This window comes from Dromiciops gliroides, chromosome 3 (assembly GCF_019393635.1).
Source record: "Dromiciops gliroides isolate mDroGli1 chromosome 3, mDroGli1.pri, whole genome shotgun sequence".
Taxonomy (NCBI): Eukaryota; Metazoa; Chordata; class Mammalia; order Microbiotheria; family Microbiotheriidae; genus Dromiciops; species Dromiciops gliroides.
Genome location: NC_057863.1, coordinates 331,797,388 through 331,811,643, shown reverse-complemented (window position 1 = coordinate 331,811,643; position 14,256 = coordinate 331,797,388).

The window sequence follows — 14,256 nt, the reverse complement described above, 5'->3', positions numbered from 1 at the left end:
TTGCCTCACTAAAAAAACAAACAAACAAAAACAATAGTCTCTTGACTGGTCTCCCTGATAGGTCTTCCCCCATCCTCCCTGACTCAAGTATCTCTCTATACCAATATATCCACATAGCTGCCAAAGTAATATCTACAGGTGGGAAATTGCATCTACTGCCAGACTTAGGTGATAGTTTGGTTAGGTTTGCTGAATTATTTTCCCCTTCATACTTTTGAATTTTTCATTACAGGGGATAATTCTTTGAAAAGAGCAGGGAGGAGGGATATATTTAGAAATGAAGGTGATATAAAAATGAAGTACTAGAATAAAATTTTTGAAAGAAAATGACAAAGTGATATCCCCACAGCACAGGTCTAACAATGTAACTTCTCTACTCAATAAATTCTAGTGGTTCCCTATCACCTGTAGGATAAAATATAAACTCCTCTAATTAGCTTTTAAAGTCTTTCTTGGTCTAGCCCCAACCTATCTTTCAAGCCTCATTATATATTACTTGCCTTCTCAAACTCTGTGGACCAGCCAAAGTGACTTACCCTCTGTTCCTCAAACACAGGACTCCATCTTCCATCTCTGTATCTTTATGTTATCTATTCCCCCCATGCATGAAAGGCACTCAGTTCTCACTTCTGCCTCAAAGCATCCTTCACTTCCTTTAAGACATAGCTCAAGCACCACTTTTCATTTGTCTGCAAAACTTTTCAATGAACTGTTGGACTGAGAATAAATAGACACAGTTGCTCTGGATACACATATCATCAGGAATACAAGGAGAGCTAGATTGTGGCCAATTTTTCTCTTATTCTGTTAAAGCAGCTTTTCACCTAATTTGGAAATATCATGATTTTCAAAAAAGAAAGTTTGAAACCTGAAAATTCAGCCAAATCCTTTGCTTTTTGTGGCAGAAAAAAGTAGTCTCGTAAGGCTGTTTACCCATGTATCACTGTATATTACTTATTTAAGCACTCAACTTCATATACAGCTGTATAGGCATTGGTCAAAGCAAGTTATACAATCCATCACTTGCTTTCTCTAATGGTTAACAGTAGAAAATGACCAATGTTGATAAAAAGTGATGTGATCATGGTCACTATTGGCTCCCATAAGGTACCATTCTGTGGAAAGAGTCAACCAAGAAGAGGCTTACCCAGAGAACACTAATTTTCACCTTGATGCAGAACCCACAGAAATTCTAATCGGATTTAACTCTCAGATACCACTTTTAGTTCAGTCTGTTGGAGCCCCCACCAGGGAATGAGGTCCATGATTAAGGGAGATTAACAATTCTTTAAGGTAGTTCTTTTGTGGCAATGTTTATAATTGAGTGACAGCATGGTTAGACAGTAGGTTAAAGCTCCCTTTCTACCACTCTTCATCTTCTCCACTCCCATGATATGGGGCCAATGATAAAGGGTAATTGACAGTTCCATAAGATGTATCTTTTGTGTTAAGAGGCAACAAGGAATTCAATAGCTTGGAACTTCCACTAGTTTATGGGGCCAATTATGAGGAGTGAGGAACCATTTCTTAAGGCATATCTTTTGTGTTAGTATTAGCAGCTGAGAAGCACCATGGAACAGTGGATAAAGAGGCCTTAGGGTCAAGAAGATCTAGGTTCAAATCCCTCTGATGCATACTGGCTGGGGAATTCTGAACAAGTCACTTAAGGTCTCAGTGCCCCATGACAATTTTCTAAAATTATATGGTGCAGAACAGTTGCTGATCCTCATGGATGGAAAGTATGTCCTCTCTTGCCACATCAATAAAATCACAAGTTCTGGACCAAAAAAAATGTTCAGAGAAAAGAATATCCCTAATACCAAAGGGTGAAATTGAGTACATCTGGAAGTATAAGCAGAAAGCTACACTTCATTCAAAGTCAAAAGTTACCAAGAGATAACCATTTCGGAGGGCTGGACTGAGCCATGCAATGGAAGAGTCCGAAGCTGCAAGCTCAAAGACAAAATACAGCATCAAGTTAGGAAGTCTCTGAGGAAAGAAACACACGAGACACTAGCAAGTGACAGTTTGTCCCCAAAACAATCATTTCATGGCAATGGTGTGCTAGCTATGCCCTCTCTCCATTCATCTGGGTCAGGGCCTGAACAGAATGGCAAACACAAGTACACATGGCAGTACCATATTGGGGAATCCCTTGTCTCTTACTCTTGAATTCCTGGATGGCCAGAAGCCCTGAGGATCAGCTTAGCACTTTGAGCATGAGAGGGAAGAAACATGGCTATCATGTGTGTCTGTGGTTCATGGCTCTGGGCCAAGAGCTATTATTTTCATGGCTCCTTGGGTTGTTTGGTGCTCTTCTGAAGTCCATGGTTTATTAATGCTCTCCACTCTGAAATCCAAGACAATCCTCTTAAGAGCATCACTCAATAATTATAGTACCCACAGATGTATATACTGACATGTACACACAGAAATACAAATGTGTACACTCAGAATAATATGTTTTAGTGGAATACATTTTAGAAAAATTTATTTTCCTTAAGATGGTTGGGGGGTGGGGTGGGGAATGGTTAGTTGTGGAGGAATGGTGAATGAATAAGCAGGTGGGAGTAAATAAGGACTGGAGGAAGGACATGGGTGAGAATCATTGAAATGATTGCAGATTGCCCATGAAAGAAATGCTTACAACATTTTGCCCTAGTCCTTTATAAGTCTTGAGACTTATGGAGGTTTTCACAAAAAAATAAAATCAGTCAGTGAATGATAAAAACAACAGGCCTTTTATTGGTTGTGTTTTAACCTATACAAGTAAATGTTGTTGCTATTCAGTTGTTTCAGTAATGTTCAACTCATCATGACCCACTTTGGGGTTTTCTTGGCAAAGATATTGGGGTGGTTTGCTATTTCCTTCTCCAGTTCATTTTACAGAGGAAGAAACTGAGGCAAACAGGGTCAAGTGACTTGCCCAGGGTCACACTGTTAGTAAGTGTCTGAAGCTAGATTTGAACTCAAGAAGATTAGTCTTCCTGACTTCAGGCCTAGCTAACCACTGTACCACCTAGCTGCCCCAAGGGAAGGCTTGAGGCTTAACATCTGGGAGTAGAGTTTTGAAGGAAAGGAGACAATGGAAGAGGGGACCAGACCTGGCACTGGAAGAGTAAGGATCCAATTAGTCTCAGTTCTGGAGGAGGAATTTCTGGGTCTCAGGTGCGGTGGTCTTGAGGAGGAAGGTGAACAGTGATGGTCCTTCAGAAGGCCACCATATGGACTAAGCACATCCAGGTTCTTTCACACTCACTATTCCTCCTAGTCTGGGAGGTTCATTATTACTCATTCAGGGGTGCCTGACTGGTTCCCCAACTTTCATGTCCCAATCAGGGGAGCGACCAGGGGCTAGCGAGTAGAGCTTACCTCGCCCCCACCTCCACTTCCAAAGCACTGACCTTTCTAGAAAAGATCAAGGCCAGGTACAAAATATGGGTTTTATCTAAAACAGAGAAAGTCTGTCACAAGTGAGTTTTATGGATATTAAAGTGTTTTAAATTAAAAACAAGTAGAAGGTTTTGGGGGACTATTATGTATTTCTTAAAATATTTCACTCTTCATCTACATCACCAACTCTCTCATTATTACAGTAGAGAAGACACATGAAATAAAAGATTTAAAACTTTTCTCCTGCCAAGTTTGTTATTTACTTAACCCTGATTTCCTTCTTTGTTTCCTGTGCTCCTTCAACTATTACAAGCCTAGGCGCTCTCCCTCTCTCTCCCTCTCTCTCCCTCTCTCTCCCTCTCTCTCCCTCTCTCTCCCTCTCTCTCCCTCTCTCTCCCCCCCCCTCTCTCTTGCTCTCTCGCTCTCTCAATTCAGTCAAGACACTCACCTTGTAAGCAATACCGAAGTTTGTTGAGTACTGGAGCCTAACTGTTGCAAAACAAACCTGGCTCCCTGTTTATTTTGTTTATTTTTAAATATAAGGAGAAGTTAATGGTACCAAAGGGGAAAAATAGAAAAGAGCCTTCCGCTTTCCCCACACCAATCCAACACACACACTAATGTAAGCATCTCTAAGGCTTGGGGGGAGGAAGGGGAAAAGAAGACCAAAAAAACTGAAAAGATGACTACTGCCAGAATGAGCAGGAACAGAAAAGAATTTTACTGGCAGAAATTAGAAATTGTTCTTTCTCACTCCACCAACACACAAGTAATGATCACAGAACTGCCTTCTGCTGCCTTTGTAATCCCTGTTACAGAAGTGATCCCCAAAGGGGCAAGAGCAAAAACGAGGCAAACAAGAGAAGTACCCAGCAAGTCCCTCCCATCCCCCCAAACCCCATCAGCAAGGAGCTGCCTGCTTGGATGTGCTCTGACTACCTCACTCAGTCAAGACTGCAGGTGAGGACTTGATGGCTTTAGGCCAAAGGCCACTGCAAAACTTCCAGAAGAGCGTCAGTACAGTCTGTGCTCTTCAGAATAAGTTATAAAGTTCAAAGCAGAACAGAATTAGAGGGAGTTGTTGGGCAACATTTCAGAATTAATTTTGTAAAAGGAAGTCATCAGCCAGTATATCACTCTATCCATTTGACTATAGGGTCTAATATGATTTTTTTTTTACTGAGATATTCATTCCACAGACCAAAGATATTCAGGTCATATAACCTAGTACGTTTCAGGGTAGTGACAACAAAAAAATGTAAAGAAAATGTTCTTAGTTCATGGTATAAATTGATAGTCAGTAAAACTATAGAAAACCTGCAATAATTCCTACTTGGCAAGTATAAATGTTCTAAAACCATAGTGCTGGGGCAGCTAGGTGGTGCAGTAGATAAAGCACCGGCCCTGGATTCAGGAGGATCTGAGTTCAAATCTGACCTCAAACACTTAACACTTACTAGCTGTGTGACCCTGGGCAAGTCACTTAACCCTCATTGCCCAACAACAACAAAAAAAAACAAAAAAACATAAAACAAGATTAAATTGCTCTGCAAAGTTCAAATCACTGAACTAAAACCATAGTGTTAATTGGTCATTATTTTAGGGACCATCATAAAATGGCTATTAATCTTGATTCCAAAAATTGTTATAGTCATTAATAGTGACAGGAAAATAACCAGAGCTGGTATGGGTATTTTTTCATAGACTTTACCTCATTTGAGCCTTACAATAACCTCATGAGGCTAGTAGCATAAGGTAACATATTCTAATTTTGCAGAGGGCAAAACAGACCAGGGGAGTGATTTGGCTTTGGGAACAGTAGAGCCTTGGGTCCATCATTACCTTCACACAAAGGAAGCTCTTTGACACAGGTAAAAAACCAGAAGGGGTAGAATCTCATACATGGAGTGTCTGACTGATTCCTCTTCTCTCATGTCCCAGTCAAGGGAAGTATCAGGGAGTATATCATAGGATCTGCCCCACCTCCACCTGCACCCCCCAAGGATGGACATTTCTAGAAAAGGGCAAAGCCAGGGCAGCTAGGTGGCACAGTGGTTAAAGCACCGGCCCTGGATTCAGGAGTACCTGAGTTCAAATCCGGCCTCAGACACTTGCCACTTACTAGCTGTGTAACCCTGGGCAAGTCACTTAACCCTCATTGCCCCAAGAGGGAAAAAAAAGAAAGAAAAGGGCAAGGCCAGAGGCCAAAGAAGAGTTTTGTCCAGAGCCGAGAAAGCCCATGACCATGAATTTTATGGATATCAGAGGGGGTTTCTTTCTTTTTGAAACACCTAGAAGATTTTAGGGGACCATTAAATATTTCTTAAAACTTTTCATTCTTCCTCTATATTGTAGTAAGAGCAAAGTTGGGACTTCAATCCAGGCCTTCTGACTCCAGCTTTAGTTGACTTCTGTAAATTTTACTAAGTAATTTGTAGCAAGAGATACAAACTATTAAAAAATAAAATACCTTTGGAATAAACTGCATCCCAGGCACCTGAATTGAAACTGTTGCTAAGGTGTTGCTAAGAGAGAATTATTCTATGTTAGTCTCAAATTACTCCTACTTGGCAGATTTCAGATAGAAAACTTTGGGGGGGGGGGAATTTGTTTAAATCCTCTTTAAGAGGAAAGTGAAAAAATTAACTCCTAATCAGATATACTTTCATTAAATGAGGCCTGTGTTATCTTTATAACAATATTTCCTTTGGCTTTTTTCTTCTGGATGGGAGAAAAACATAGAAATAGTAGGGTTCAGAGGGTTAATAAAGATTCTCAAACAGCAAGTTCAGGCCTTCTTGAACCACTTAGCAGGAAGTGGAAAGTTATCTGTCATTAGAGAAAGTCAAGCTGTCCGGAGTGGATTTTTATACTAAGCTGTCCAAAAGCCATAGATTTGAAGGTGGAGGACCTGAGTTTGAATGCCATTTCTTTTGCTTATTGTTTTTGTGACCTTGGGAAAGACACTTCATCTCTCTAGGCCTCAATTTCCTTATCTTTAAAATGAAGGTGATGAGTCATATGATCTTAAAGCTTCTTTCCAGCTCTAAATCCCATGATTGAATTGGCTCCAGAACATCTTGCTACCTTAAGGGGAGAATAATCCCAATATAGGATTGTTCATGAGTTCAAGAGGGACACTCTAATAAAACTATCTTGATAATACCAGGGTTAGATTAAAGAATAAGTATAAGAGTTGAGTTAATGAAAAAGGTACAAAGTTATACCTCTTGGGAACCTACAGACAGAAAAATACCTAAGAGAATAATCCTATTAGTTCCAGAACAATTGCTACCCTGAGAGGTGAATAATCCCTATATAGGGTCCAGTGTGAGTTCAAAAGGCACATTCTAATTAAAAATATTTTGATAAGACCAGGGTTAGATTAAGCTATAAATATAACAGTTGAGTTAGTGGAAAGGGTACAAAGTTATATCTCTTGGGAACCTACAAATAGAATGATTCCTAAGAGACCAATTCTGAAATTATAATAGCCAGGGATAATTCATTATAGAATAAGAAAATTGAATAGAAATTAGGCCAATATTCTAGCCCCACAAACTGTATGACTATGAGTAAATCACTTAACCTTTCTGAGGTGAATTTTTTCATTTACATAATCTACATAAAAATAATTCCCATCTAATGTATTCCAAAAGGTTGTTATGAAGATAAAATGAAATAATACTTATGAAGATGCTTCTAAAATTCAAAAATGTTTCATGAATGTAAGATGCTGAGGTTTGAGTTGTCATGAAGGAGCATGGTCAGCCAGGTTGCTTATAAGAGATCAGAACTGGAAACCCAGATAGGCAAGAGAAGTCCTTGGTCTAGCAAGTAAGAGGTTGCATTCTAGGGGAAACAGTAGGGCTGGAATGATTAAATGCATATCCTAAGTCCAGAATGGGTAGTAAAGCTAATAAAATATGGAACTTAAAAAAACTTTCTAAATCATTTATAACTAATAGTCAGTAGAGCATTACTTTACCAAAGACTTATGCATACAAACACATAAGTCAGCTTTTTAGACATAGATCCTGCAAAAATAGGGAAATTGGTCTTATGGGGTGAGTGGACTATTAAAGTAATATCATGCCTTCAAGATAAAAGGGACATTAGAGATCACCTAGTTCAACCTGCTCACTTTAAAGAAGTGAAAACTGAGGAAATCAGATCTTATATTAATGTTAGTGGTTTTTAAGAGACCAATATAATACATTTGCCTGGTGTCTTGCAAATCTATCAGAGGGACTTTAAAATAAAATAAAAAAGTTGGAGGAGGAGAAAGTTTGCTGGTGTATATTACATATATTCCCCAAGAGAAGAGCTACAAAGAAGGAAGAATAATAGCAGTTGAGACACCTAGGATTTCATAGGAGACAACATCCAACAAAGGAACCAGTGGCAGAACCCATGGCCACATGTATGTCTAAAGTTTAGGCAGGCGCAGCTAGGTGGTGCAGTGGATAGAGCACAAGCCTTGGAGTCAAGAGGACCTGAGTTCAAATCTGGCTTCAGACACTTGGCAATTACTAGCTGTGTGACCCTGGGCAAGTCACTTAGCCCCAATTGCCTCACCAAAAAAAAAAAAAATACAAAATAAAGTTTAGGCAATAAATGAGGGGAATGCCAGGTCTTAATGTAAGGAGGAAAATTTGACCTTATGTGTATCACTAAGACTTGTTGGAATGAAACCTATAACTGGGCCATGGCTCTGGATGCAGAAATGGAGGTGCAATAGTAATGTTGTTTACTAAAAGGTACACTTCTGAGAAAATCTGGGAATGGGAGAGGGGAAGCACAAGAGAATATTTGGTTAAAGGTCAATGGAGGGAAAACAGAAGTGATTTTTGTCATTGGAGTATAGTATAAACAGAGCAGGAAAGAAAGCAGAAATAGCTTAGGAGTTTGGGAAGCAGATCATAAGGCTAGAACAAAGGCATGATACTGTAGTGATGGGGAACTTCCGTTTTCTAGACATCTGCTTGAGTTTTCTCTGCCAAAAACAGAACAGCTAATAAAGCTAATAAATTCTTGACTTGCCTTCAAGATAATTTAATCTTTCAAAATGTGATAGAAACAACAAAGGGAAATTCTATTCTGGATCTGATCCTCACCAATAGAAAGAAATATTGTCTGGAGTTAAAGTGATGGGAACCTTGGGTGGAAGGAGAGTGGGAAAGAAAGTGACCACTTTCCTTCAGAATTTGTGACCAAAGCAAAGAGGAAAGCTGAACAATGAAACAAGTACCCTCAAGTCTAAGAAAATCAATTCTAAAGGATTCAGAGGAAGGACAGGTAGGATCCTGTAGACTGAAAATATTATAAACAAATGAACCAGGGCAGCTAGGTGGCGCAGTGGATAGAGCACCGGCCCTGGAATCAGGAGGACCTGAGTTCAAATCCGGCCTCAGACACTGGCAATTACTAGCTGTGTGACCCTGGGCAAGTCACTTAGCCCCAATTGCCTCACAAAATAAATAAATAAATAGATAGATAGATAGATAGATAGATAGATTGATTGATAGATTGATAAATAAATAAATAAACAAATGAACCCAGGAGATTTCAGAGATGCTTAAGATGTATACTTGTGAAGACACAAAGGAAAACAATGCCAATGAGGAGGAAAAATGGAGTTTGTCTTAAAAGCCTGATGCAGACACAGGGAACTCACCAACCTACTTAGAGTTTTACAAGAAAGAGACAGAAGATGAAAGCAATTGCAAGTAATCAAGAACTAAAAGAGGAACATAGAATGATCATGTAAAACACACCGTGAGAAATGCTAGAGCTCAGATTGAGCTGATATTGGCCTGGGAAGCTAAGGACAACAAAAAGGATCCTGTTTTACTTCTATATTGGGAGAAAAAGAATGATCAAAGAATAGGACCTTTGCTTGCAATGATAACTGGTAACATAGAGAAGGGAGAGTGACTCTATTTTTAATTTGCTTTTGTTTTCTCTGACAAGGGCCTCTGCATTTGGGAATGACAGAAAAATATAGCTAACAAGGAGTTGATATCCAAGATAACTAAGGAAATAGTATGGGAGCACCTAGCTGCCCTAGATGAAGTCAAGTCCTAGATGAACTCCATCCTTCAGTCTAGAAAGAACTGGCAGGTGTGATTGTTGTCAGTAATATTTGAAAGATCATGGAAAATGGGAAAGGTAACATAAGATTGAAGAAGTAGAAATGTCATCCTGCTTGTTGGAAAAAAGAGTGGGAGGAGGAAAAAAGAACAGAGTCTACAAACTACAAGCTAGTGAGCTTGACTCAATTCTTGGAAAAATTCTAGAACAGATCTTAAGAGATGGTTGGTGAACAGGTCATGCCAAACTAACCTCGTTTCATTTTTTGATAGTAGATATGCTAAATATATAATTTCATAGATTTTAACAAAGCTTTTAATTAAATATCTCATGCCATTCTTATAGAGAATAAGATTAGACAATAATAAATTAGATAGATTCAGAATTATACAGATTGCCAAACTCAAAAAGTAGTTGTTAAGGGTTCAATATCAACATGACAGGAGACCTGTAGAGTAACCCAGAGATTTATGCTTGTCCTTGTGCTTTTTTTTTTTAACATTTTTATCAATGACTTGGATAAAGTGTAGTAGCCATGCTCATTGTTTGTAAATGCCACCTATGTGAGATGGTCACTGTAAATATGTCCCTAACTCTGGGTGGTTGTAAGTGGAGGGAGATAATAAATATTCTGTCAATTCAAGAATAGAAGAGGTTTTTCTGAGGGTGTGGAATAAGCAAACCAATTTAGTGAATAATCAGGTATCCCCACACTCTGTTTGAGAGTCATGAAGTGCTATGGAAGATTTGGTCACCCCACACATGAATTGCTATAGTCTTCATCTCATCCAACAGAAAATAGATAGACCCCCCCAAAAAAAAATTTTTTTTTTGTTTCTTACTGTAAACATGAACTGGCAGATTTGTTGGTTGGTTTGTTTTTTCTATCACTGTTTTCATTGTTCATGGGTGAGGTAAATCCTAAACTGCCTTTAGATCTAGTCTTCTATTCTCTAAATTTTACCCTCCTTTGATTGTCACCAGTGAGGAGATGTTGTTGCTGCTGAGAATAACACAGTTAGCAATATGATATAGCTTGAACTTTAGACTCTTTAAAAAACTCTAGTAAATGACCATACCAGCATTTCTTACATAAAATGGAAACAGATACATGCTACTAATTGCTTTTTTCCCCTTCTAATGAATATATTTGATACCAAAACAGAGAAAATGAAATCAATATCAAAGCATTTATTTGCATCACACTGTCACTTAGAAAAATAAACTTTGAGTCACTCTTCCAATCAGCCTGTTCCCTGCTTGGCTGTTGTTGGTTTTGTTTTTAACAGTTACAGGTTAATAATACCTTTGAACTCACCACAACACCAGGAACAATGTGATTAAGTAAGTGACCCAAGTTGATTTCTTTAGTTTGGATTTGGTTTCTTGTTGTTGTTGTTGTGAATAGGCTGTGTAAGGCTGCAATCCTGCTCCTGAAGCAAATCCTCCCTTCTCTGATTGTTTTATCTGTACCTTTGATCTTTTCACTGGACTCCCAGTCTGAGCATCCTGCAGAATAAGTCTGATTCCTTTTCTAAGAGCAGTGGATAGAGAATGGGTCTTGGAGTCTTCAAGGAGGAAGACAAGTTCAAAGGTGGCCTTATTAGCTTCTGTGACCCTCTATAAGTCATTCAACCTCTACTTCACTTTCCTCATCTGTAAAATGTAGGTGATAATATGCTTACTTCACAGGATTGTTGTGAGGATCAAATGAGTTAACATATGTAAAACACCTTGCAAGTTTTAAAGTTCCATGTAAATGTTAGTTATTGTTATTATTAGTATTTCATTACACATATTAAATTTGTGTCCTAGCAATGAAGCTCTGGGTTTACATGAGCCAGGTTCATTCAGTCTTGGAACTTTTCACAAAAGTCTCTTTGGTATATTTGGCTTTCCCCTGGGAGCATCACAATTTAGTTCAACTCTAAGCTTCTACATAAAAGGTAAAGAGTTCTCAGTCCCTATGCAAGCACATAGACTAACACAAAAACAAATATAAGGTAGGCTTTATTTGATCCTACAGAAAACTAAAAACACAAAAGACATACCTGAGCCCATAATCAGTTAAAATTATTATTCCCTTTCCAGTAGGCAGCTAGATGGCTTAATGAATAGAGCACTAGGCAAGGAGTCAAGATGACCCAAGTTCAAATTTGCCTCAAACACTAACTAGCCTCATGTCCCTGAGAAAGTCACTTAACCCTGTTTGCTTTAATCCACTGGAGAAGGATGAATATGGTAAACCACTCCAGTATCTTTGACAAGAAAACCCCAAATGGGGTCATGAAGAGTTGGATAAGTCTAAAATGACTGAACAACAACAATTCTATTAGGCAAGGAAAAACTCTCAGGCAAACTACCCACACTATGAACCCTGTACTTTCCAGTATAGTTCTCCTACCTGTACAGTCCTCCTGACATGTAGTTATACCTTAGTGTTGAGAGTTTCTTTTTTTTTTTTACATTAGAGAGTCCATCTATTCCCCTATACTTCCAGTCTGCATGAATCACAGTACTAATAAAAGGATTTTGCTCATCCACATAGTGTTTTAGTTCCTTGTTGCTTCTCAGTTCTAAATCCTTCTTTATTCACAAATAGCTCCACTTGTTTCTGGACTTAGTCTTGCTCAGGAACACATCCTTTATGTTCAGGAGTTTGGTACTAAAACTCAGAATTATCCAGAAACTCCTCCTATGCTCAGTCACTATTCAAATTCTTGGAACACCCAGCTTGGTCCTGAAGAAATTACTTACTACTCTACCACTGTGTCCTTCTCCTGCCATCTCTGGGGCTACATGGTGCCCTTGCCTTTGAAGGCCTCATGGTTTCTGGACTTTATAAGAGTATAGGATTTTCTCCAGTGAACTGACATCCATATGCGTCTAACCAACTTCCTATCCAAACTCTGGTTCTCTCCATGTCTCCATTAGTATAAGTTTCTTTTATCTGTACCTCTGATCTTCTCTCTGGACTAGGAAACTAGAACCAGTGATTCTTCTCTTTCCTAGTCTGAGCTTCCTCCAGAATCAGTTTGATTCCTTTTCTAAAGGACATAACCCAGAATTTTATTCCAAGCCAAAGGACTGAATCAATAATTCTCAAACATGCTGTTAATGGGAATGTCCATACTTCATATAGGGAGATACCTTCAATGCCAGAACAAAGCTCTCATTCTTTGACTTTGTTAATATAGACTTAACCTTGGCTTTCACATACATACAGACATACATACATATGTGTGTTTATCATATTTTATTTCAAAGACAAATTAAATTTAAATTTAGTTGTTAAAAATTAATCATCATTGGGGACAGCTAGATGGCACAGTGGTTAAGCACCGGCCCTGGATTCAGGAGTACCTGAGTTCAAATCTGGCCTCAGACACTTGACACTTACTAGCTGTGTGACCCTGGGCAAGTCACTTAACCCCCGTTGCCTGCAAAAAAAAAAAAAATTAATCATCATGATTTGAGTTCATAAGTAGGAGTTGTTTTTTTTTTTTCCTGTCTCTAGGGCATGCTCATTTGAAAACATATGAAAACTCGGGCAACTAGATGGTGCAGTGGATAAAGCGCTGGTCTTGGATTCAGGAGGACCTGAGTTCAAATCCAGGCTCAGACACTTGACATTTACTAGCTGTGTGACCGTGGGCAAGTTACTTAACCCTCATTGCCCCACAAAAACAAAACAAATAAACAAATAAAAATATATGAAAACTCAAACACAAATCATAGAAACAATGAACAATTATGTGAAAAAGAATTACAACAATGAAACAACATACCAAAATTTCTGTGATGTAACTAAACCAGTCCTCAGAGGAAGGAATATCACTTTGAAAATATGCATTAACAAAAAAGAGGATCAATGAAATGAGACTTCAATTTGAAAAACTTAGAGAATCAACAAATAAACAATCTTCCTGAAAGTACAAAAAAAAAAAGAAATCTTGAAAATTATCAGAAAAAGAGATAGTAGGGTGCAAAATAAAAGACTATAGAAATAATAAGCAAAAGCTGGTTCTTTGAAAAGACTAATTATTGATAAGCCCTTTTTACTAACCTGATCAAAAATAGAGAGATGAAAACAAAAATGCCAAAATAAAAAATGAACAAGGTGAATTCACAACAGAGAGGAAATAAAAATAACTATCTGAAATGATTATACACAATTAAATTCTAGTATAGCACACAAAGGCTCTGGACTCATTTTCCCAAATCCCACTTATACTAACAAAGCTACTGCTCCCCTCAGTGTTCTAGGGCCCAAACATGGAGAATTATAGGTATCTTTCTTTGGTTCTATGACTCATGAGCTCCTATCTAGTATGTTCAATAACCAGTTAATATCTCCCCGATGTTGTTGTTGTTGTTCATCTTTCATTCTTAAAGATGACCAGTGACATCACAAGGGTGATAGATATCTTGACTTGCAAATGAATTGGATACAAGTGGTACAAAGCTCCACAGAATCATCTTCCTCAATCTCTCCTCCAGAACCATCAAAGTCCTGTGGCAAGACAAAGGTCAAGACAACTGGCGATGACCCAGAATATAGTGGGTGACTTTGGCCTTTCTAAATTAAGGTCTTTTCCAGGTCTCAGTTTGCCTGAGGCCACAGCTATTCAATGACTGAGAGCTGGTTAAGAGCTGAGACAAAATATGGTTCAGGAGCTGTGCTACAAGTCTCTAAGTTTGAGCATGCTTTTGCCCATGGACTTGTGGGGGATTATGCCACTAACTTGGTAAAGCATATGTTTTGTACTA